We start from the raw sequence: 26,591 nt of genomic DNA on the forward strand, positions 1-26,591 counted from the left end.
CAAAAAAATTTTAAGTACATCAGTAGCAGGAAGCCTGCCAGACAATCAGTGGGGCCACTGAACGACTGAGGTGCTAAAGGAACACTCAAGGAAGACAAGGCTATTGTGGAAAAGCTAAACACATTCTTTGCATCGGTTTTCCCTGCAGAGAATGTGAGGGAGATTCCCACACCTGAGCCATTCATTTTAGGTGACAAATCTGAGTAACTGTCCCAGATTGAGGTCTCAACAGAGGAGACTTTGGAACAAATTGATAAATTAAACAGTAATAAGTCACCAGGACCAGATGGTATTCACCCAAGAGTTCTGAAGGAACTCAAATATGAAATTGCAGAACTAGTAACTGTGCTGTGTAACCTATCACTTAAATGAGCTTCTGAACCAGATGATTCCAGGAGAGTTAATGTAACACCAATTTTTTTAAAAAGGATCCAGAGGCAATCCTGTCAATTACAGGCCAGTAAGCCTAACTTCAGCATCAGGCAAATTGGTTGAAACTATAGTAGAGAACAAAATTATCTGACATAGATGAACACAATATGTTGGGAAAGAGTCAACACAGCTTTTGTAAAGAGAAATCATGCCTTACCAACCTATTAGAATTCTTTGAGGAGGTCAACAAGCATGTAGACAAGGGTAGACCAGTCATACAGTGTATTTGGACTTTCAGAAAGACAAGGTTCCTCACCAAAAGCTCTTAAGCAAAGGGAAGACTCACAGCATACGAGGGAAGATACTCTCATCAATCACTAATTGGTTAAAAGACAGGAAACAAAGGGTAGGAATAAATGTTTTTCACAGTGGAGAGAGATAAGTAGGTGGTCCCCCAAGGATCTTTACTGGGACCAGTGCTGTTTAATATATTCATAAATGATCTCGAGAAAGGGGTAAACGGTGAGGTGGTGAAGTTTGCAGGTGATACAAAATTACTCAAAATAGCTAAGTCCATGACCAAGGGATCTCAGAAAACTGGATGAGTGGGAAAGAAAATGGAAGATGAAATTCAATATAGATAACTGCAAAATAATGCACTTTGGAAAACATAATCCCAACTACACACCCATAAATTGATGCCGTCTAAATTAGCTGTTATAACTCAAGAAAGATCTTGGAGTCATTGTGGATAGTTCTCTGAAAACATCTGCTCAATGGGCAGCGGCAGTCAAAAATGCTAACTGTGTTAGGAATCATTAGGAAAGGGATAGATAAGAAGACAGAAAATATCATAATGCCACTACATAAACCCATGGTACACCCATACGATTAATACCAGGTGCAGTTCTGGTCACCCCATCTCAAAGAAGATATATTTAGAATTGGAAAAAGCACAGAGAAGGGGAAGAAAAATGATTAAGGGTATGGAAGAGCTTCCATGGGAGGACAGATTAAAAAGACTGGGACTGTTCAGTTTAGAAAAGAGACGGCTAAGGCTGATATGATAAAGCTCTATATATCACAAGTGATGTGGAGAACGTGAACTAGGAAGTGTTATTTTCCCCTTCACGTAACACAAGAATGAGGGGTCACCCGATGAAATTAATAGGCAGCAGGTTTAAAACAAACATAAGGAAGTACTTTTGCACACAAAACATAGCCAACCTGTGCAACTCATTGCCAGGGGACGTTGTGAAAAACAAAAGTATATTGAGTTGAAAAAAATAATTCGGTAAGTTCATGGTTGATAGGGTCATCAATGGCTATTAGACAAGATGGTCAGGGATGTAACTCCCTGCTATGGGTGTCCCTAAACCTCTGATTGCCAGAAGCTGGGTCTGGACAAGAGGGGATTTGCCCTGGTAATTGCACTTGGTAATTGTCCTGTTCTGTTCATTCCCTCTGAAGCATCTGGCACTGGCCACTGTCGGAAGACAGGATAATGGGCTTGATGGACCGTTGGTCTGATCCAGTATGACATTTTTATTTTCTTGTACATCTTTCTGGTTGAGGGTAAGGGCCTAAGCAGGGACAGATGAATCGTAGAAATGAAAGCATGGCTGCGAAGATGTTGTCAACAGGAGGGTTTTGGCTTCCTTGATGATGGGATGCTGTTCAGGGAAGGAGGGCTTCTGGGAAGAGATGGGTTTCACCTAACCAAGAAGGAAAAGAGCATTTTCACACACTGACTCACTGATCTAGTGAAGAGGGCTTTAAACTAGGTTCAGAGGGTGCAGGTGACAAAAACCCACAGGTAAGTATAAAAAGGTGATCTTAATGGGGGGCTAAATGTTGTGGAGGAGGGGGAAAGGAATCCAAAATTGCAATAGGGTCATAGGAGCAGCAAGAGGGAAAACAGTGGGAGAATCTGCCACAAATGTAAGGAGTATAGGGAATAAAAACAAAGAACTGGAAGTATTAACACATAAGCTAAATTATGACTTAACTTGCATCATTGAGACTTGGTGGGGCCAATCTGATGACTGGAATATTGGTATTGAGGGGTATAGCTTGTTCAGGACAGACAGGCAGGGGTAAAAGGGACGAGGCGTTACATTGAATGTCAAGAATATACTTGTTTTGAGGTCCAGAAGGAGGTGAGAGGCAGACCAGCTGCAACTCTGTGTGTAAAGATAAAAAGGGATGAAAAACCAGGGTGATGTCATGGTACGGGGATCTACTCTAGACCACCAAATCAGGAGGAGGAGGTGGACGAGGCATTTCTAGAATAAATAGCAAAAATACCCAAATCACAGGACCTGGTAGTAAGGGGGACTTTAACTACCCAGACATTTGTTGTAAAAGTAATATGGCACAACACAAAATGTCCAGTAAGTTCTTTGAGTGCCCTGGCAACAACTTTTTATTTCAGAAGGCTGAGGAAGTAAGTACATGGTACAAACATTTTAGACTTGATTTGGACTAACAGGGAGAAATTGGTTGCCAATCTGAAGGTCGTACAAGGGTTTTATGGAAACCTTGCCTTAGATTCACCAAAAGTTTGTCAAACACAGATGTTTTGAAGCAACATTTTGGGCTTGACTAATTGGCAATTTCCATCAAAATTTGTTTCATCAGAAAATTTCTGATCAGCTCCAGTAGACGGTGATCATCATTTGCAGGCAATACATAGGCTGCAATTTATTGATGTTGGGCCCAGTTTAGCAACACAGTTAAGCATGTGCATAACTTTAAATACCTATTTACATGTTTAAAATAGTAATATGAATGATACCAGACTAGGATCTGGGGTAACAAACATCATCTAGTTGCAGGATGACCAGATGTCCCGATTTTGTAGGGACAGTCCTGATTTTTGGGTCTTTTTCTTATATAGGTTCCTATTACCCCCCACCCCCGTCCCGATTTTTCACACTTGCTGTCTGGTCACTCTATCTAGCCAGGTATTACTGAAACCTGGTGGGATGATTCACATGATTGAAATATTAAATTAATGGTTATAATCTATTTAGGAAGGACTGAGTGGGCAAAAAGAGAAGGGGAGTGGCACTGTGATGGGGTGTACAAACCCACACTGGGCAACAAGGGGTAAAGGGATTATTTTGGGCTCAGCCAGCCCCATCCCACCACAGCTGCAGCAAATGCTCCATCTGCTGGAGGAATTAAAAGTCAGGGAATTAGATCCTTTGAGCTGCAGAGCTGGAGGTGAGCAGACCTGCAGCCCACACCTCCAGTCGAGCTGAGCCAAAGACTCTGAAACAGCTGCCCAAAGGCGCCTCCGTGAGGGAAGAGAGGATCCACTCCGGAGACAACCAGAGAGAGAAGCATCCAGTGGATCTAGGACATTGGTAAACCCCACTTAGCTATTGTGGTTTGGGTTTCCCCACCGGGGATGGATGAGAGGAAGAGGCCCAGGGAGGACAGCCTTAAGCAGTCTTGGTTGCCAGACTACTGGTAGCCCAAAGGACCCTGGGTCAGAGCCCAGTGGACTGGGAGGGCTTACTGTTGGTGTCTGCTATGGACCACCAAATCACACTCGGGAACAGGATGACTGGCTCCTGAAGCATCTACCTATAAGGTGCAGTGAAATAAATGCTGTATGAAAATGGGGCACTTCAATCTGAGGGACACATGCTGGAGGTCTCATGTTTCCAGTACTAAAATATCTTTGAAATTTCTAAATATTACAGGTGACAATTTCCTAACCCAAGAAGTGTTGCATGGGGGGATTCTATGTTAGGTCTCTTCTTGATGAATAAAGGAACTGATCACAGAATTAACAATTAGTGGTAGCTTAGGGGACAAGTGATCATGACTTGACCACTTTGTTATTTGCAAACAGAAAACAAATTCAAGCCAGTAATATATATACTTGGTGATTTAAAAGGGCCAATGTCACAAAACTGAAAACAATTATGAACCATATCAGTTGGGAGAAAGAATTGAAACAGAAAAATGTGAATGATGATTAGGACTTATTTAAGAATTTTTAGTAAATGCCCAAAAAGCCACAATTCCGCAATCGAGAAAGAAAACCACATTGGTTAAAAAAACAACTTGGCTTAGAGGGAAAGTGAAGGGAGCTATACAATATTATATAAATGGAAAAGGGGGTTGATAGTAACTAATATAAATCAGAAATAGAACTTCAGAAAATGTATAAGGGAAGCAAAGGGACAGAAGGAGAAATATACAGCCAGCAGAGTTAAGGACAAAAGGAGGAATGTTTTAAAGTACACCTCCACCCGATATAACGTGACCCGATATAACATGCATTGGGATATAACGCGGTAAAGCAGTGCTCCAGTGGGAGGGGAGAGCTGTGCGATTCCAGTGGATCAAAGCAAGTTCGATATAATGCGGTTTCACCTATAACGCGGTAAGATTTTTTGAGTCCCAAGGACAGCGTTATATTGGGGTAGAGGTGTACATTAAGAACAAAAATAATCCTATAACTGGTACTGGTGCACTGATAGAATTGTTAATAATAATGAAGAAAAGGCAGAAATGTTCAATAAATATTTCTGTCCTGTATTTGTGAAAAAGCCAGAAGATGTAGTCATATCATATGATGATGAAGAAACACTTTTCATTCCAATAGTAACTCAGGAGGATGTTAAACAGCAGCAACTAAAGCTAGACATTTAAAATTAGGATAACTTACATCCAAGCATTTTAAAAGAGCTGGCTGAGTGGTTCATTAGACCGTTAATTTTGATTTTCAATCATTCTTGGAACACTGGTGAAGTTCCAGAGGACTGGAAGAAAGCTAAGATCATGCCAATATTTTAAGTTTAAACAGGATGATCCAGGTAATTATAGGCCTGTCAGCCTGACATTGATCCCAGGCCAAATAATGAAATGGCTCATATGGACTCGAATGATAAAGAATTAAAGGAGAATAATGGGTTTATGGAAAATAGATCCTTTCAAACTAACTTTTTTTTCTTTTTTAATAAAATCACAGGTTTGCTTAAAAAGGTAATAGAGTTGATTTATTATACCTAGACTTCTGTAATGCATTTGATTTGATACCACGTGACATTTTGATTAAAAAACGAGAATGATACAAAATTAACATGAATTAAAAACTGTCTAACTGAGCAATCTTAAAACTTATTTGGAAATGGAGAATCAACATTGAGTGGGTGTGTTAAGTGGCATTCTGCAGGATTGGCCTTGCACTATTTATCATTTTTATCATCAACGACATGGAAGAAAACAAAATCATCACTGATAAAGATTGGGGGAGTACTAAATAATGAGCAGGGCAGGTCACTGATACAGAATGATCTGGTTCATTTGGTGCAAGCAAACAATATGTGTTTTACCATGGACAAATGCAAAGTCAGACATCTAGGAACAAAGAATGTAGGCCATACTTACAGGATGGGGGACCCCATCCTGGGAAGCAGTAATGCTTAAGAAGAGTTGGTGGTCATGGTGGGTAATCAGCTGAACAGGAGCTCCCATTGAGGCACTGTGGCCAAAAGAACTAATGCTATCCTTGGGTGCATAATCAGGAGAATATCAAGTAGGAGTAGGGAGGTTTTATTACCTCTATATGTGACATTGGTGTGACTGCTATAGGAATATTATATGCAGTTTTGGTGTCCACAGTTCAAGGAAGATATTGATAAATTGGAGAGGGTTCAGAGAAGAGCCATGAGAATGATTAAAGCATTAAGAAAACATGCCTTATAGTGATAGATTCAAAGAGCTCAATCTATTCAGTTTAACAAAGAGAACATTAATGAGTGGCTTGATCTCAGTTTATAAGTACCTACCTGGGGAACTAATATTGGATAATGGGCTCTTCAATCAAATATCCAATGGCTGGGAGTTGAAACTAGATGAATTCAGACTGGAAATAAGGACAGTGAGGGTAATTAACCATTCAAACAACTTGCCAAGGGTTGTTGTGGATTCTTTATTGCTGGCAATTTTTAAATCAAGATTGGATGCATTTCTAAAATATATGGTCTTGTTTAAAACAGGAATTTATTCAGGGACATTCTATGGCCTGTGTTATACAGGAGATCCGTTGTTTTTAAAGACACTAAGGACAATTAGGTGCTCAACTCCCATTGAAAGTCAGAGGAGTTGGGGATTTAACTGCCAGATTTCTGCCTTTGGATATCTCCCTAGGTGATTAGGCTTGTGGAAGTTCCTTTCTATGTGGAACCCTCCTCACCCTCCATTCCCATGCAGAGGGAATTTCATTAAACACCACCACCCTCTTACAGGGTCAGAGATCTACAGCTGGGGAGGGTGCAAGTGCGGGAAGGGGTGCAGAAGACTCTGCTGGGGGACAAGCATTGTTCCACCCATGTCCTGAGAAAATCTAGAAGAGCTAATGAAGACTGGGCTAAATTAATTTTTTTCAAGGTTCCTTCCATACTCGGAGAAACCCCAGGCTTAGGTCCTGAGAGCAACGGGTCGAAGGAAAGCCCTGGCAGTGGGGCTCCAATAAAGCTGCACTTGTCAGAAACTGACTTCAGCTGATGCAGAGGCATAGGGCATTCACATGGAGGGTCCTGGCATCCTATAGATCTCATAGGAACCACAGTTCTTGGAGGCGGAACACTTGCTCTCCAAGAACAATTTGTCCCCAGAGATCCTCCTGGGGCAGCAGCACAGCCATAGACCACCTTTTACACAGGGCTCAGCCGTAAGAATCAGTCTTGCCCATCATGTTATTTTGTATTACTGTATGGCAAATGTTTGTAAGTGAGATATAGGGCACTATCCAAATTGCAACTCTTATCGCTATGATAATGTGCAGTGTCTTTGCTAATGAAGGGCCAGATTCTGCCACCCTTCTTACAGTGATTAATATCTTATTCAGTACGAAGCCCTACTGAACTCAATAGGAAGTAAGTGAAGTAAGATTGCGACGTAAGTCACTTCTCTGTGTGAATGAAGGTGACAGAATCAGGTCCATAATATTCAGAATTGTATGCATCATTTGCATACTTATTCTCGCTTAAACTCTGTGATGCTAAGCATCTGTATCACCGGAAAGCACAGTGTATTCTCATGGACTTGCCTATGTAGCCCACAAGAAATTTTCAGGAAAAAGCCTTGATTCATTTATACGGATTTGTTCTAACTTTTCTTAGGAGTTTTGTTTCTCTTATCTTAACATGTGCTGCCACCTATAGTCAACTCCGTGAAATGACTCTTTGCTCTTTCAACTTCTAAAATACATAGCAAAACATCTCAGTTCTATTATATCTCCTCACTTTCTTTATGTTACTGGAGAAAAAAAATGATGTTACTTCAAATGAAATATGTGCAAGGATAAAGGAAAACAATTTGCTATTTATCTTAACGATAGTCTGTTGATAACATCTCACTGTTTGTGAATACAATATTACAACATGGCAACCACTTCTCTCCATTCTCTCTTGAGAAGTGGAAAAGAAAATCATAGAATCATAGAATATCAGGGTTGGAAGGGACCTCAGGAGGTCATCTAGTCCACCCGCTGCTCAAAGCAGAGCCAATCCCCAACTAAATCATCCCAGCCAGGGCTTTGTCTAGTCTGACCTTAAAAATATCTAAGGAAGGAGATTCCACCACTTCCCTAGGTAATGCATTCCAGTGTTTCACCACCCTCCGAGTGAAAAAGTTTTTCCTAATCTCCAGCCTAAACCTCCCCCACTGCAACTTGAGACCATTACTCCTCGTTCTGCCATCTGCTACCACTGAGAACAGTCTAGATCCATCCTCTTTGGAACCCCCTTTCAGGTAGTTGAAAGCAGCTATCAAATCCCCCCTCATTCTTCTTTTCCTCAGACTAAACAATCCCAGTTCCCTCAGCCTCTCCTCATAAGTCATGTGTTCCAGTCCCCTAATCATTTTTGTTGCCCTCCGCTGGACGTTTTCCAATTTTTCCACATCCTTCTTGTAGTGTGGGGCCCCAAACTGGACACAGTACTCCAGATGAGGCCTCACCAATGTCAAATAGAGGGGAATGATCACGTCCCTCGATCTGCTGGCAATGCCCCTACTTATACATCCCAAAATGCCATTGGCCTTCTTGACTCATATCCAGCTTCTCGTCCACTGTAACCCCTAAGTCCTTTTCTGCAGAACTGCTGCCTAGCCATTCGGTCCCTAGTCTGTAGCGGTGCATGGGATTCTTCCATCCTAAGTGCAGGACTCTGCACTTGTTCTTGTTGAACCTCATCAGATTTATTTTGGCCCAATCCTCTAATTTGTCTAGGGTCCTCTGTATCCTATCCCTACCCTCCAGCGTATCTACTACTCCTCCCAGTTTAGTGTCATCTGCAAACTTGCTGAGGGTGCAATCCACACCATCCTCCAGATCATTAATGAAGATATTGAACAAAACCGGCCCGAGGACTGACCCTTGGGGCACTCCACTTGATACCGGCTGCCAACTAGCCATTGATCACTACCCGTTGAGCCCGACAGTCTAGCCAGCTTTCTATCCACCTTATCGTCCATTCATCCAGCCCATACTTCTTTAACTTACTGGCAAGAATACTGTGGGAGATCATGTCAAAAGCTTTGCTAAAGTCAAGGAACAACACGTCCACTGCTTTCCCCTCATCCAAAGAGCCAGTTATCTCATCATAGAAGGCAATTAGATTAGTCAGGCATGACTTGTCCTTGGTGAATCCATGCTGACTGTTCCTGATCACTTTCCTCTCCTCTAAGCACTTCAGAATTCATTCCTTGAGGACCTGCTCCATGATTTTTCCAGGGACTGAATTGAGGCTGACTGGCCTGTAGTTCCCAGGATCCTCCTCCTTCCCTTTTTTAAAGATGGGCACTACATTAGCCTTTTTCCAGTCATCCGGGACCTCCCCCGATCACCATGAGTTTTCAAAGATAATGGCCAATGGCTCTGCAATCACATCCGCCAACTCCTTTAGCACTCTCGGATGCAGCGCATCCGGCCCCATGGACTTGTGCTCATCCAGCTTTTCTAAATAGTCCCAAACCACTTCTTTCTCCATAGAGGGCTGGTCACCTTCTCCCCATGCTGTGCTGCCCAGTGCAGTAGTCTGGAGCTGATCTTGTTTGTGAAGACAGATGCAAAGAAAGCATTGAGTACATTAGCTTTTTCCACATCCTCTGTCACTAGGTTGCCTCCCTCATTCAGTAAGGGGCCCACACTTTCCTTGACTTTCTTCTTGTTGCTAACATACCTGAAGAAACCCTTCTTGTTACTCTTAGTAAGGGGTTTATTTTATTCCTGCTAATGTGCAGCTAGCAACTGTTGAATATCATCTGAGATGATATTCAGAGCAAATTTTATATCTAAATTTGTATTAATTTAATTTTAAAACTGTATATATACACTGCAGGATCTCAGAGTACAATGATTACACTCAAGAAAAATTAAGGTTAATTACAATAAGATGAGGATCATCATCTAGTCAAAAGATTAAGAGAGAATTTTATAGCACTGATATTTAGAACAGGTTTGGGAGACTGAAAGGTAACTATTGTTTGTGCTTCAGAGGGAAAATGGCAGCAGAAAGAGTGAGATCATCTCTAACCAAGGTTTCAGTCCAATAGAATGAATACCTGCCATAAACTTTGCATGACCATGCAGGGGAGAGACCGGTTTTTTAGTATCATATCTGCTAGCACTGCTGTATTTCTATGTTACGAAACAAGGCTCTTGCAAAACAGCAAAAGCTATTGATAATTTGACAAAAGTGCCTTGGTCTCTGCACAGCAGGAGGGGGAAAAATATCTAGGCTGTTATAATTGGTATGAAATGTTCCTACTATATATTCCCTTTTGCCCCATTTTTTTAAAAGGTGAAGAGGGAAATCACTTTTAATATTTCTTTTAATTCATATACCCAAATGGTGGCCAGTTTTCAGATTTTAATCTTCACTTTAACAAAGAGCAGTTGGGCAGCTATTGACTATGAAACACAGCAGTCAACTACCTTGTAAATTAGAAGCTGCGGTAGTAAAAATGGATTTGTATATCACCGGGAGTAGAGAGAGTGTCTGCCTTGTAAATTTAATTAAACAGCAGGTGCAAAATCAGGTCATATGGCTTTGATGTGCCCCATGTGAGGATGACAACTAGACAATGACTCTAATATGAAGAAATTTGCATACATTTGCATTGGATTGGATGGAACACTGTAGCTCTCACCTATTTTTTGTGTTTCATCTCTGGGAAGTTGAAGATTTGAATGAACGGTGCCTATTTAGTTACTGCAACTAAATACAAGCAATGCTTTCATTTGCTGTAGTAGGGAACATATGGGTTATGAGTCCTTTATTACAATTTTAAAGAGAATGCTTACTAGATAATCAAACATTTGAAAATGCAGCAGAGATGGTTGTAATGATGGAAGAAGCAAAATGGGAGGGAGCTGGGGGAGACCCATCTCTGAGTTTTAATCTTTCCTGGATGAGCGTTTGTTCACTAGAGCATTAATGCAAATCTGGATTTTTGGTCTCTGTCCAGGGGGTGTCACAAACAATTCTCTTTGCTTTAGTAGTTAATATTGTAAACAATGAAATTATGTAGGTCGGAAGTCTTTGCAGATCTGGCAATTAGTGTCTCATATAAATTGTGTTAAAAATGCATTTTATTGCCCTACTGGACAAAGTTAATATAAATGGCTAGACATTATCTATCATAATCACTTTGAAAATGGTTTAATGGCAAGTACTTTTATGCACCTCAAGATTTCTTCCTTAGGTGTTTAAAAAATCATAAACAATTGCTGTCATTTGCTATATATATTTCTTTGCAAAACTCTGAATTCCATCACTGACTAGTTTACAGCTTTTACAATGGCAAGCTGCATAGGGTCAGGGGCTTTTCAAACATGATTCAATGGGTATAAAGCAACCCTACCCACAGAGAGAAAGGGAATTACGCAAAGGCTGAATCTTGTCCATTAAGTATTTCAAACCCGGCATGGATCAGCAGTGACCAAAAACTACCCATTTGATGGCTGTTCAGGGAACTTATGAACATGAATGTGAAAATGAAATGAGATGTGTCTAAAGTAAAGGCTACAGCGACCCTTAAAGAAATACTGATCCGCATAAGAAGACAAGCAAGGTGGAGAAATTTGCACTGCTGCTCATGCTCTTCTTTGTTCTCTCTATATAAGAGAAGACTTCAGACTCCAGCACTGTTAATCTAGCAGCTTCTTAGGTAGCAGCATTATTATCGTTAGCAAAACAGTAAGTGCAGGAAGACTCTAATTGCAGTGTATTTTACTGACAATCGACACAGAGTCAGATCCTCAGCTGATGGAAATTGGCATAGCTCCACAGAAGTCAATGCAGCTACGTCAGTTTTGTCCAAGCTGAGGATCTGGCCCCCAATACTCTGAGTAATTCAGATCAGATATTTTTAACTACAACTATTTCTCAAACCCAACATATCACACACATCACTGAATACACAAGGCTACACTAGTGCTGTCTCTTCTAACTGCAGTTTCCCTTCACAGCCATCCCCAAGTTACTGAGAATGGACTTTAGCTGACAGTCACTTACAACTTGTATCTCACTCATATCAGTGGTTTTCTGAATGCAGGTTTAGTAGATGTAATTTTACTCAGTATAATATACCATTACAGCTTGATTTTATTCTGCAAACATAAGTGTTCTTGGGAGCCACATGTGATAGTTTCTTGTACACCAAGAAGAATTCTCCAAGGTCCAGAAATGTCATGTGTGATTAGAGTGCAGAGAGTGGGCAGACCAAAGGGGGTGATGGGCATTTGTCCCCACTATTGGCCCTAAAGGGATTCTAAAGCAAAGGCAATGCAACCAGAGGATCCCTTTAAAGTAATACAGCTGTGGGAAAGCTCCACTTTTAAGTGGATATCATGCGACAGTGACAATGTTTGTCATTTCTGATTACTCAGAGACCTAAATGTCAGCTTCTTAGACAGCTTGCTAGCTTATGGAAAGACAACATCATAGGGCCTTGATGTTTTTAAATTGATGGATTTGGTTCCTTTTTTAGATGCTATTCACAGAGCAACATCATTTTTCCATGTTGATTAAAGAATATCCCACCTTCCAGAAATGATGCCTCAGCCCTTCATAATTAGGAAACCTGCTGTTCAGTCTGTGTTGTGCCCACCTCTGTGCCTAATCCACAAAAGAAATAAGTATGCTATAGATAACCACTAGAGGACTTACCGCTTTAGCTGAAACTGTAGAGGCTCATTCTCTTACTGCTGGATCTCCCAGGCTCAGCTCATGGAGACAACCAAGACAAAAGTTACATATACAGTTTCCAGCTCTATATAAACACAAAGCAATGATCTGAAACTTCGCTTAAGAAAAAAATAATTATGTTATTTCTTTCTGCTTCCTCTCCTCCCCCTCCCCTCCATTTTTTTTTTTTGGAAGTGCACAATATATTTAAAAAGCATGAAACAAAACTCATTCATTTTATCATTTTTCAATTTCATTTTTTAAAATAACCTGAAAAAGTAACCCATGGAAGCAAACATCAGAGGTAACCACAAACATGATTAATTATGAGATCAATAAACAATTTAGCAGTTCTGAGGCAACATTCAAATGACCTTCCAGAAGAAAGCGCCAGCAGCGTATATTAAAGTACCTGTAAAAATCTTTTTCGAATAGTTAACATGCTAAGTGAATTCAAGCAGGTTGGGTAATGTTTATTTAGCTGTGTTAAATGCATTGTAAGGTTACTCCAAAAGATCACAGAGAAACTGAATAATTAGGAGAACAAAAGCACCAAAAAGACACATATATATTGTAAAAGGGATAGTAATAAAAAAAAAGACCGGAAGATCAAACAGAGTCAAAAGTTAGCTACATTTCACCAAACATTGCGCTTTCCTGCTATGGGCCAGATTGTGCCAGGGTCTTGTGCAAGTGCACAAGGAGGGGAGGGTGCAAGGAGCCCTTTTCAAGTCCGGCCAGTTATACATCTGCCCAATTGACAGCATACTGCTAAAAAATGTGCAAAGATTAAAAATAGCAGGTGCGGCCACTCCATCCCTAGCCAGCCATAGAAAGGAGTGCACATTGTACTCTCATAAGAGGTGATGCCACAGGCAGGCTATTCTCTTGTGAGTTAAGTAGCTTAAGGTGGCATTGTTGCTGAACAAATGCCTCCTAGAGGAACCCCTGGAGCAGTGTGGATGCAAACAACCCCCAATGTTGACTTGTGCCAATGTCTAGTGAGGTTTTTATAAATCACCCATGACCATAGAATGTGAGTTCCCCCCAATAGTCCTGCCATTACCATGGGGGGGACAGGAAACAGTGGCATAGAGCATGCTATACTGCTTCTATGCCAGCCAGTAGCTCCACTATGCAAGAGGAATCCTCAGCTCTCATTGTTGAGGCAGCTTTCCAGCCTCTCTTGCTACCAGAGCAGTGCAAAAATACCCAAGCAGGGATTGAGAATCTGGCCCACTGTTACCATTTGCGTAAATAACTACACAATGTGTGAGGTAGTGGAGAATCAGGCCCTGTACTCTGAGAGACTTCTACTAGTACATGTGCTAATGGGATGCTAGGAGTAATAAGCACAATAAAATACACATTTTATCTGACACTGCTGATCTTAAATTATATGCAAATTAACCTAGTATTTACTATTGAATCAAATAATTTGAATGTACAGTGCATGAGATTTGCAGTTACCTTACATTTCCAGAAATGTAAGATCAGCAAGCAAGAGGGATGGTGATGGCCCATAAAATTTGCCAATTGCCTTAGATAACTAAGAACCAGGTTCAAATATGCTTACTCACACTGAATAGGACCTTATATTACAACTAGTCCCATAAAAATTAATGAGGGTATTCCAAAAGTAAAATACTACTCAATGTATGCAAAGATGTAATAATATAGCCCTAAATGAGTATTTTCATTGTGCCATACATAGCCATCAATTTTTAAGAAAAAACACTGACTTACTTCAATGGGAAGTTCTGATCAAAATCCAATGTTACAATGTGGAACAGTATTTTCAGCATTCAGAATATTTCTTAGAGTTTATGTGAGGGAAAAACAAGGGAGTACTGTGGGTATTGAGATGACCGTTCATAATTACCTTTGGAAAACCTAGCGAGTTTTAAAAGACCATCTATGTATATTAAGCAAGGTGGAAGCAGTAAGCCCAATTTTTCATAATTTACCCATATTCTCCATAATGTATGTGCTTTTCTTCTCTAAGATTACTCAGAAGTGAATGCTTCCCTTACTATTCCTACCTCAACCAGGGGAAACACCAGATGAGGGCAACTTACTGTTATTCATTTGTATTGCATTATAAGAACATATAGCAAGAGACAGTCCCTGTCCCAAAGAGCTTACAATCTAAATAGACAAAATAAACAGAGGTGGAAGTAAGGAAGTATCATCCCCATTTTACCAAGAGAGAACAGAGACACAGAGATTAAGTGACTTGGCTCAAGGTCATATAGGAAATCTATGGCAGAACTGGGAATTGAAACCATGCCTCTTGATTCCAAGTCTACTGCCTTAACCACAAAATCATCCTTCCTCTCCAGCCTCCCACACAGCCTGTATATCTTAAAAAATAATAAATGCGATGTAACTAGGAAAATATACCAATACAGGATTCATCATCATCAAACACTCTATAGTCTATTGAGGACCATTGCACCAGTCAGAGTGACTACAGTAGATGACATCATATCAGGAATTGTAGAGTGATGTTACCGGATCTGGCTCAACTTAGTAAAACACAGGTATGTTAGATTCTGAACTTTGTCTCAGCTCAGAGACATTTTTTGTCAATGGGCAAGACCTAGTCATTGGAGGATGTCCATTGTTTGAAATCCAAGTCCAGCATTGGTTATTGAGGTGCCTAATCAGAGGCCCAGGACAGACAAACCGTAGGCAACAAATAACGTCAGAAGCGAAGCAGTGTTGCCATTTGGGGAACCTGAAGCACAAGGGATCTATCATGGTTTCACACTCAATTCAATCACAGCCAGTCACAGCACTGAAATCCCCATGTGCTGGCAATGTGTCATGCAGCTGAGATGACCAGATTTTTTGCTGCTAGCTGATGGAAGAAATGTGTCCTTTTCCACAGGTGACATGTCTTCTTTTGGCATATAGGCCACAAAGACAGATAAGTAGGCACGGTGGTGTTGAACCTGAACATAAAGTAAGTGTGAGGACATGGGGTTCCGTGTAGTTAAGGTCTGTGCTACAGGTTGTCTAATAAGTGCTACACCTGAGTACAGTCTAGACCAGTGGTTCTCAAAGCTGGTCCACCGCTAGTTCAGGGAAAGCCCCTGGTGGACTGGACCAGTTTGTTTACCTGCCACGTCCGCAGGTTTGGCCGATCACAGCTCCCACTGGCTGTGGTTTGCCGCTCCAGGCCAATGAGGGCTACGGGAAGGGTGGCCAGCACGTCCCTTGGCCTGCACTGCTTCCCACAGCCCCCATTGGCCTGAAGCAGTGAACCGTGGCCAGTGGGAACAGTGATCAGCTGAACCTGCAGACGCGGCAGGTAAACAAACCGGTCCGGCCTGCCAGGGGCTTTCCCTGAACAAGCGGCAGACCGGCTTTGAGAACCACTGGTCTAGACCCCGGAATGGAGGAGGGTTGCTCCTTTAATAGTGATTTCATCACTTTGTGTCAGGCAGGCCCCTGTGATGCTGGCAATTACAATCTTGTAGCCAGTGAGTTCTCTGACAAGGACTGTCTTGTACCCAGTAACATTTGGTGTCAACATGTTCCATGTGGTGGCACAGAACTCACCTCTGAGGTCTGAGTTGGACTTCAAAAGAGTTGTGGCCTTCCCTGAGCAGGGCTTGGGTCATGCCCGTCACATGCATGCAAAACACACCCCTCCTTCTGGAGTCAGTAATAACAAGGGCTTTAGCCCTGATGCTTTATTGCAGTCTGTCCCATCATTTCTCTCTGCCACCTTGGGACTGGGGAGATGTAGAGGGCTTTTGGGGCTGCAGCGGGGAATCTCCATTCCCAAGAACTCTTCCACCATATTCCATTGGTTCCTGAATGTGTTTCAAAGATCTAACTCCTTTTCCACCTTGTATATCCATGCATTGACAGTCATAGCTCATCCACCTTCACCACCAATGGGGTCCATTGTTGGTCACTATAAACTCTGGTTTAGTAGCTTGTGGCCAGTAAGCAGACTATTGATGGTCTATTATTCCAATGGTGATAGCTGTTCTTTTCAAATGCCCAATCATCCTTTTTACCAGCTGCAAGCGGTGTTACACTGCGCCGCTAGAATATGGCACCGAGGGTTAGTGCTTTTTTCCATTTCATTTGGAGCAAACGTGTGTAAATACTTTATTAAAATAAAAAACACATGAAGTGAAAGCTGTTCCCTACTGATTGATTTTTCAAAAGCTCCCTAGACTGATTCAGCTACAGATGTTTGCAAAATGATTGGATGTAAAGTGGGCTTAATTCATAAAAGCAATAAAATGCTGCTTATTGACTGAACAGATGAACTAGCTAAGGGGACATAATTCGGAGTGTTCTTATTGGAAATGCTTTGAAGAAACATAACGATGGTGCAGAGAAAGAGCTTTATTAGACACGGTGAATATATTTTCTGCAGAACATTCTGGAAGATTTGAAATACTAAATTTTTTTTTCCTGAATTGTGGGCTGTATAATTGTACAGTGGAGTAAACTTGTTGTGACTTCTCAAACTACTTAACTTAATTCACAGTTATTACAATCTTGTAATAAACAGATTTAAAGCAATTTTCAAGGACAAAAAAGAAAAATAAAACATTACAAGGCTGACAAGCCTATGAAAGGAAGGAAATTCAGTCATTTAAAATTCTGCCCTACTTTGCCTACATGAAGAGTTTCCAGGGAATACAGATTCTGTGCATTTGAGACAGTCAGTCCTATAGGCACAATGAGGTAAAGCCTAGATAACCTGGAATGGGAGGATTAGAGTGAGGAAACATTGGCACTCATTTCTAAGATTCCCTTAGTGAAGCTTTCTGCAAATCACACGATCCAGTATAAAAGGACTTGTGAGATGGATGCAGAGGGAAGGCCTTTTAATCCTACATATACTTGTTTTCTGCAAAGATGGCACATACAGGAAATCTGTACATTGGCAGACTACAGTTATGCTCACACAGCATTCATTACAAGGTCATTCAACACTGCTAGAAAACAATGCCTGGGCCAGTGCATTACAGAAAGACTTATTACTGGGCCTCATTGTCAAAATGCTCCTTCAAAGTCTCCCTGATTCGAATAGCCCCGCATTGTGCCCCTCTAACAGCCTGGTATCTGGCTGCTCAAAAGCGGCCGCCAGCAAATCCACCTCTATGTTCCACCCCTGTGGAAATGTTTCCCCTTAGCTTCACAAATGTTAGGCAAAGCACAGCAGGCTGCTATGACCATGGGAACAGTTTCCTCACTGAGGTTTAACCTTCCAAAAAGGCAGTGCCAGCGACCCTTTAATCTGCCAAAGGCACATTCAACAGTCATTCTGCACCTGCTAAGCCTGTTGTTGAAGCGCTCCTTGTGGCAGTCAAGGTTTCTGGTGTAAAGCTTCATAAGCCATGGGAGTAAGGGGTAGGCTGGTCTCCAAGGATTATCCAAGGATCATCAACATCACATGTTGATGTTGGTGAAATGACCCCGGTGATCCACCAGCACTTGCAATACCATAGAGAAGCAGCCCTTTCTGTTGATGTACTCCATCACAAGATGACCTGGGGACCAAATGGGGATATACATGTCATCTATCACCCCGCCACAGTTAGGGAATCCTATTGCTGCAAAGCCATCCACTATTTCTCCCACATTTCCCAGAGTCACAGTCCTTCAGAGCAGGAGGCGATTAATGGCCCTGCACACCTGCATCACTGCAACCCCCACGGTGGAAGTTCCCAACTCCAAACTTATTAGCGACTGATCTTTAGCAGTCTGGAGTTGCATGCTTTCACACAGCAATTGCCACTCACTTCTGCACCATGAGGGCAGCTCTCATTTTGGTGTCCTTGCACCACAGGGCAGGGACGAGCTCCGCACACAGTTCCAGGAAGGTGGCTTTGTGCATCCAAAAGTTCTGCAGCCGCTGCTCCTCATCCCAAACCTGCATCATGATGGAATCCCATCACTCAGTGCTTGTTTCCTGAGCCTAGTAGCGACAGTCCACTGTGTGCGGCTGCTCCATGAAAGCCAACAGCAATCTTGAATTGTTTCTTTCCATGGCAAACACAGCAGGGCAGACACCATGGAGTCATTATCAGATCTGCAGCTCATGAAATACTGCAGAATCAGCCACCTTGTGGTCATAATGCACATGATGAGACTGGAGAGAAGTGCTTCCAGACAGAGATGGGGGGTGCAATTTACAGGGGCTGCTGAAAAGTGGCATGAAACGTAATAAGAAGCCCACGGAATGTTGGGCCGAAGAAAACTGCATCATGGGATGCTGGGACTGCCCCTTTGAGGCACTTTGATCCATTCCCAGATGGGCAGACGGTGGCAAGTTGCACAGTGGGGTAGCTACCCATGGTGCACTGCTCTCTCTATCAATGCAAGAGCACAAACTGTGGACATACTCCGCTGTCATAAGAAGCATTGTGTGGATATGCAAAAGCTATTTAATTACAGAGGTAGGTGATCATCGATGTAATTTAAGTCGACTTAACTTAGTGTAGACATTGCCTTAGATACCTCTAACGTGGATAAGAAGTAGAAGAACAATTGGAGAGATCAGAAGGCAGTATCCCACAGAAGGGAACTATTATTGCTGAGACTACATACTTTCCCTGTTTCACTATAGAGTTTCTGCCTATAACCTTCCCCAAACCCTTTCTGCTACAGTATTAAAGAAACAACACACATATCTTCAAACCACAACATATGTCATCATTTCCCACCCAGCTGTAGCGATAATGTTTACTTACCTACTTCACGGGAGTATTGTGAAGAACAGCTAAAGTCTATACAGTGTTTTGAACATGTAAAGCAATACATAAATGCTAAGCATTAATATTACAGTTTGTAACTATTTCTTCAGAGCTTTTTTAGTCAAAGCTAACACTTACATGTAACAATTTTAGGCCTAACCTTTTAAACATAGCTCTTCTAATTTTGCAAGTGTAGTTTGGGCACTCAAGTATTTACAGCGGCAATAAGTTGCAAACAAAAGAGCAAATTTCCTAAAAATGCAGGCTCTTTGTTTTCAAAGCTCTTACACATATTAACAATTTAATTTTTACAACACGCTTGTGAGGTAAATAAAGTATTTTTAGCTCCTTATTACAGATGGGGTAACTAAGACAGAGAGGGTAAGTGACTTACCTGAGGTCACTTTATGAGACAGTGCCATGATTAGAATCCAATTCCCTGTTCTCTGCTCGTATCACTTGTTGGCTTGAATGTATGCTTTCACTAAGGGCAGGTCTATACTACTGCTTAAGTTGATCTAACTTACATCACTCAGGGGTGTGAAAAAGACACTCTCCTGAGCGACTGACTGAGCCAACCACGCACATACCATGAATAAAAAAATAGCAAGGAGTCAAAGTGAGAAGTTAAAGAAAGGTCCACACAAACCACTTGGAAAATACCAATGAATAATAAATACATTTGTAGAAATCTGAATCTGTGGACAATTTGTTAACTGGAAAAAACACAAGAGTAAAATTTGCAGTGAATAATATTCATGATGAACAATTCATGACACTCTACTCCTGACCAACCAAGTGGTGGTATTGAGTCTGTTGATCTCCCTCATTTCCCAAGCCAATCAGAAAACTTTTTCATCAGTGTCATTAGGAACCAATATACAACATTTAATGTTAAAACAGATAATATAGCATATATCATCTACTCAGCCACTATCTGAAACTGTCATCCATAGCTGCTCAATGAAAAGCAAATATTACATTTTGGTGGAAAGTATTCACTACTATCCAAAGTATCCAGTGCAGAATAGATTGTTTCACTCAAGCCATTAACTACGCAGCCAGTAACAGATGTTTGCACACTAGGCAAATTATTACTTGTGTGTGTGTATGCTGTGCATCTTGACACTTCAATCTTTAAATTCTCCACTTAGAAGGAAACATCACCTGGAGTAGGAAAAGATCCAGGGACAGACAACCAAAAAAGAAAGGGGTGTGTGGGAAGAAAACTGCTGAAGAAAGAAAAGTCTCATGTTCTTGACAACTTTTTTTCTTTTTATTGAAATACAGAAGGATTGTCTCTGTTCCCGCTTGAGTTCAGAAGTGTATGGGGTCTGCTGCTTTTGCTCCTCAGAAAGTGTGAGTCAGTCCATAAAACTCAGCGTTTCCATATGGGAAACCATATGGGAAGCTTGGAGGAGGATGTCCAAAACTGGGGGAAGAAGGGGCACTCAACTCAAGTAGCAGGTTGTGCAGTGGTATATCTCTTATAACACAGCAGCATGTATATCACAAGTCTTTATCAAATGTGCCAGAAGACTTTTTCAGTCAGGATTACACCATCAAAGCTTCACAGTATCACTCGGTAGTGTTGATTTTGAAAAAAATTCTTGAAAATAAAACATCTGCCAGAGCAGTACATTTATTACAGCAAAAAGCAGCCTAGCGTTGCATGAAAATTTGGCCATAAAGTCAAAGTCTATTCCAAATCACTCAGGAGACCATTTCTGGAATAAGAGGATCTCAGAGTTACTATGGCAAAATGTATGCTGCTAGTTCTGCTAGAACAGTAATGAAGTCCATGGCTACAATAAACCCAGAGAATCATTTTTCTTATAGGATTTCACCAAAGCTTGTCTATACTTACAATGCATAAGCCTCCATTATGTCCCCTGATTAAGGGCCATATATTGCCTTCTGTCTTCAATACAGACTAAAGAGGGCACAAGGATATGGATATGGTCCTAGACTTACAGTTAATATGGGACTCACTGATTTCCATGATAGACTTGAGACCCATGTGTGGGCAGGAAAGGAGCAAACAAAGAATACAAAAGAAATCCCAATCATATTACATAATACAGTCATATTATTTTCACTTACACAGATGTAAGGATCCAATCCTGCAAAGGGATCGACATAGGAATAGAAATCCAGTTGTGGGGATCTCTGTAAAGGGTTCAGGCGCTAAGATAGAAGTAACTTCACTGTGATCAGTGGAGTTATACCAGTATAAAACTGATGGGAGAAAAGAATTAAGACAACTTTTTAAAAGTCTGTAAACATTTCTAAAATTGGTTTCTAGCATCTGTGGCATGTGCCACAAACATGACTGGGTGCTATATTATGTATACAACAGTAGTGCCCAAAATGTGTGAGGTGCTGTACAGACATGTCGGATATACAGTCTCTGATTCAAAGAGCTTAGAAAAACACACATATTTAGCTGTAGGCATGTGAACAGTCCCAATGGACAGGTCTGCAGTGCAGAGTTAGCCTGGGCTAACGTACCACAGGTGGAGCATCCCCATTGCAATGCCTTAGCCATTCCAGATCCATGTAACTGCATCCACAATAGGCGGGATGGATTTCTGTCAGGATGGTTCATAGTCATTCATTAAACTGGGCTGCTCGTGAATTCATTCTCAGGGTTCTCTCTCTGTCTCTCTTGCCTAGTGTGGAGCTGCTGTCTGTGGCAGTGACAGGAAAACAATACTTTTATGTAAATAACTCCCAAGTGGACTTATTCATTACTAATGCAGACATTCTGGAGGTGAAAGCAAAGAGCGTTTGGCTGCAAGAACTTGTAATAAGAATGTTATTAAGGAATTAAGTCCGCAAATTCACAGCACACCTGACTTCTCTGCCTTGCCATTTCTTTCCTGTCCACTAAACATAAAGGTGTCATTCGAGATACATTTCCACAAATTATGGGTCTTACTAATATCACATCACAGCTTTACCAGAAGGCTGCTGCCAGCTTCTGCCCAGCTGCCAGCATGATGGGAGGAGGGTTTCTTGGCCAGCATTTCTGTTCAAATGCTGTGGAATGCGTCAGAAATGGAGCAGGCAACTGTGGGATTAAATGGCTGAGCCAGATGATTTCCAATGCAGAAAGAAGGAGTTAGACAAGAAAGTACATCCCAGGTGGAATTGTGGGCTAGAACTGGAGAACTAACAGCACCCAGGCTTGATGAGACTGCATTCCCACAACAAAGTAGGTGGGTCGCCAGCCCAGGAGAACATAAAATCCAGGCTCAGGCCTATACATTGAACCAGGGCCGGCTCCAGGCACCAGCATTCCAAGCAGGTGCCTGCAGCGGCAATCTTAAAGGGGCGGCAGTCCATGAGTTGTTAGGGCGGCATGGGTTTTTTCGCCACGGCGGCAATTCGGTGGCAGTTTGTATCTTCACAGTCTCATGGCACCAATTCGGCAGCAGCCCCCTTCTTTGGCCGCCCGCTGTGGCAATTCTGCGGCAGCCCCCTTCTTCAGGCATTGAATTCGGCACGCTGCTTGGGGCGGCAAAAAGTGTAGAGCCAGCCCTGCATTGAACCATGCCTGGGTTCAAAGCACCTCAGGTTCAGGCTAGAGGGTTTTTTGTGTAGACAGAAGGGAGATCAGGGGCAACACCAATGCTAACTCTGCAGTGAAGACACATCTATTGAGAGGAATTAGACTACATGTCCCTAAAGTAAAGTACATGAGTAAAAACTGGCAGCATCAGGGCCCAAAATAGTATAACACACATGAAAGTAGAGGAAAAGGGATATAACGTGTCAAATGACGAAGATGATCCCTTCTTTTTTATAATATAAAAGTAGGCTTGGCAGAATTCATTTTTAATAATGTCAATGGATAATATCAATGTTTATTTGAAAGCATATTTTTAGCTTTTTATCTATTTAAATTTTCACAGCTGTGCAAAATGATGGGTTTTGAGCTTTTTTTTATTTTCGCCAATTTAAATTTTGACAGTTGCAGAAAATTATGGGAGGGATGAGACAATAATCATTTAATGTCAGCAGACACAGACTCAAAAGTTAAAGCTTTAGAACTTTTAAAACACAAATTGCCAGCATTCCATGTCAAAGTATACAAAGGAAATTTCTTTAAATCAAACTGTAATAAATCCTTGAGCATCATTTATCTTACTTTGTCTATTAGAAATTTTGATTATCATCGATGGAAATATTTTTTGCCAGTATGTTTGTGTGCAATGAAATCAATATTTACCAGTAATAATAATATATATAATTTATATATAAGTAATCCCCAGCCTCTCTCCTAACTAATCATGATTATCTCTTTATGTATTCTGTTAAATGCCACTTTTAAAAAAATTGGTTTCAATCCTTATTTATTGTCTGCCTTTATTTTTTAATTTTAACTAATATCAGGCGTTTTATTTTTCACCCTTGTTTAACCCTTGCTTTCTCTCTAGTTGTTAATTTTACACTTGTTTATGCATATTTTTAATCTATGTCTTTTACAAATAATGAATCCACAAGCTATTCATATCTTTTTAGTAATTCTGTTTTTTAAAATATTGGCTCCTGGTCTATTTTCTATCACCTGTATTCTAAAGATTTTAAGCTTTGCCTATCATTGATATTTGTCCCCACAGCATAACACCTTCATTTAGCCTACATTCCCAATTCGAAGATGTTGCTTACTCATCAGATTATGATAATCCATTACATTTCCACTCCATTCCCTTCCAACAGGTGTTACCTCTCCTCCTCATACACAACTACCAAAGACCAATTAATCCAATTAAGATGCGGTTCTATGGCTACAAAACAGTGGGTCAGATTCTCAGTGATGCTAGTTTTAAGGTGCTCTAAGCCAGTGGTTCTCAACCAGGGGTACACATACCCCTGGGGTTATACAGAGGTCTTCCACAGGATAAATCAGCTCATCTAGATATTTGCCTAGTTTTACCACAGGCTACATAAAAAGCACTAGCGAAATCAGTACAAACTAAAATTTCATACAGACAATGACTTGTTTATACTGCTCTCTATATTATACACTGAAATGTAATTACAATATTTATATTCTCATTGATTTATTTTATAATTATATGGTAGAAATGAGAAAGTAAGCAATTTTTCAGTCATAGTGGGCTGTGACACTATTGCATTTTTATGCCTGATTTTGTAAGCAAGTACTTTTAAAGTGAAGTGAAACTTTGGGGTACGCAAGACAAATCAGACTCCTGGAAGGGGTACAGTAGTCTGGAAAGGCTGAGAGCCACTGCTCTAAGCCACCATTCCATTCCCCTGATCCTGAGCTGCCCAGGGTGCCAAGACAATCCCTGGCAACAGTTACAGAAGTCTAAGGGCTGCTTTAAGTACGCTTGCTGCAGGGACCAGTGTGCCAGGACATAAGGTGCAGCACTGTGTGCTCTATTCTGTTCCCGCACATCCCCAACATACCTATTCCTCTGCCAGGAGGATCTTCAGATGATGCAGTAAAAAGCAGGTAAAGTTGGAGCCAAAAATCTGGCCCAGTGTGTTTAGTCACATCACTGTGCAGGGGCAAGGCATGAAGATGTGTTCCTCAGGGAACCTACCTAGGTGTAGCACCTGCTCCATGAGGCAGCAGGAGGCATTAAAGGTACTTCTTTTAAACCAATGGACTTACTGTAGTTTTACACCAGTGGGAGAAGAGAACTCGATCCAATATGAACACTCACAATGTGGATGCTATTAGACAGATATATCCAGCAATAAGTTTATCCTTCATAAAAGGCCAGACAAAGAATCAGAAACAAAGCAGGTGACCGTAAGAAATGCTGCCCCTGGGAAATTGTAAGTTGTATGTCAGTCAGTGAACAAATGGCAGGGAAATAACAGTATTTTACACTTCTATAGAACCTTTCATCTGAGAATGGCAACGTATTTTAAACACATTATTAAACCTCACATCACTACGCTAACTAGGTATTATTATTAGAGCTGGAGAAAGTAGGGATGGTGTTCCCCCTTTTGCCCAGTGGTTAGAGCATTCACCCAGGATGTGGGATACCCAGGTTCAAATATCTGCTCTGCCTGATATTGAGTGGGAATTTGAACTTGAATCTCCCATCCTGTAAGTAGCTGCCCTAGCCACCCAGATGGTATTCTCCGCTGGGTCTCTCTCAGTCTCTCCTGTTGAAGATCCTTCTGATTTGTATAGCTACTTAGATATTCATTGAGCAAGAGTGTAAGACTGATTCTACACCTAGCAGTTAGGGCACTCACACACAGGCAGGGGGCACCTGGGTTCCAGAACCTACACCAATTAAGATTGATACTAAATCAAACAGCTTCAAAAGGAGACATTGAGACCCACCTCAGTATAACTCCTCTCTAGCCCAGGGGTTAGCACAATCATCGTCAGAGAGAGAGACCCATGTTCAAATCCTTTCTCTACAGCAGGTAGAGTGCAGATTTGAAGCCAGGTGCCCCACATCCTGGATGAGTGCTCTAACCACTAAGCTATTGAGTAAATGGCAGCAGCAGCTGCCAACACATCCAGTTTTATGAATGGCTTGTCCAAATTTCCTTTGCTTTTAATTAAAAAAAAACAAACAGTTCAATATGCCCAGAATTGAAATGAAGTGTTTGGTTTCGAGTCAAACGAAACATTTCCTTCAATCTGAAAGAAATATTTTTTAAATTTTTGTTTCACCAAGAAAACCAAAAGATTTCCATTTTGGGCCGATTCAAAATGAAAACTCAATCATTTTCACAGCTGTAATTATTATCCACTTTTGTAGCTGGAGAAACTGAGGCTTAGACATGACAAGTTACTTAACCAAGGTCACACAGTGAATTAATGGCAGAGTGGATTCATCATTCCCAATCCCATACTTTAACCTTGATACCTTGTTGGATCCAGACTTCAGAATTTCTGCACATGCAACACCTGATCCAAAGTCTATTAAATTCACTCAGGGTATGTCTATACTGGCCTGGGGCAGCTGACTCAAGCTCATGGGGGTCAGGCGAAGAGGCTGTTTAACTACGGTGTACACAATCGGGTGTGTGCTGGAGCCTGGGTTCCAGGACCCTGTCAGGTGGAAGGGTCTCAAGATGTAGCCTGAGCTGGAACATGTACACCACAGTTAAACACTCCCTTAATCCAAACCGTGTGAGGCCAAGTCAGCTGGCATGGGTCAGCCACGGGTGTCTAATTGCAGGGTAGACATATCCTCGGAATCCATTGATTCGGGGCTATGGCTCAGGCTTGTGGATACATAGGGGAGATCAATAGGGTCAACCTCTG

General features: G+C 41.4%; 1 long non-coding RNA gene across 4 annotated transcripts in view; it reads right to left on the reverse strand.

Moving 5' to 3' along the window:
• LOC125634542 (uncharacterized) overlaps positions 1-26,591 on the reverse strand; it is a 67,234-nt gene that overhangs the window by 6,265 nt on the left and 34,378 nt on the right. For 2 of the 4 annotated variants that reach the window (XR_007355958.2, XR_012667564.1), the window contains one exon: positions 12,570-12,672. This is a non-coding gene — a long non-coding RNA (uncharacterized LOC125634542). The remainder of the gene's footprint in view (positions 1-12,569; positions 12,673-26,591) is intronic. The other 2 variants (XR_007355957.2, XR_007355956.2) reach the window with 1 other exon arrangement.

This window comes from Caretta caretta, chromosome 3, assembly GCF_965140235.1.
Source record: "Caretta caretta isolate rCarCar2 chromosome 3, rCarCar1.hap1, whole genome shotgun sequence".
Lineage (NCBI taxonomy): Eukaryota > Metazoa > Chordata > Testudines > Cheloniidae > Caretta > Caretta caretta.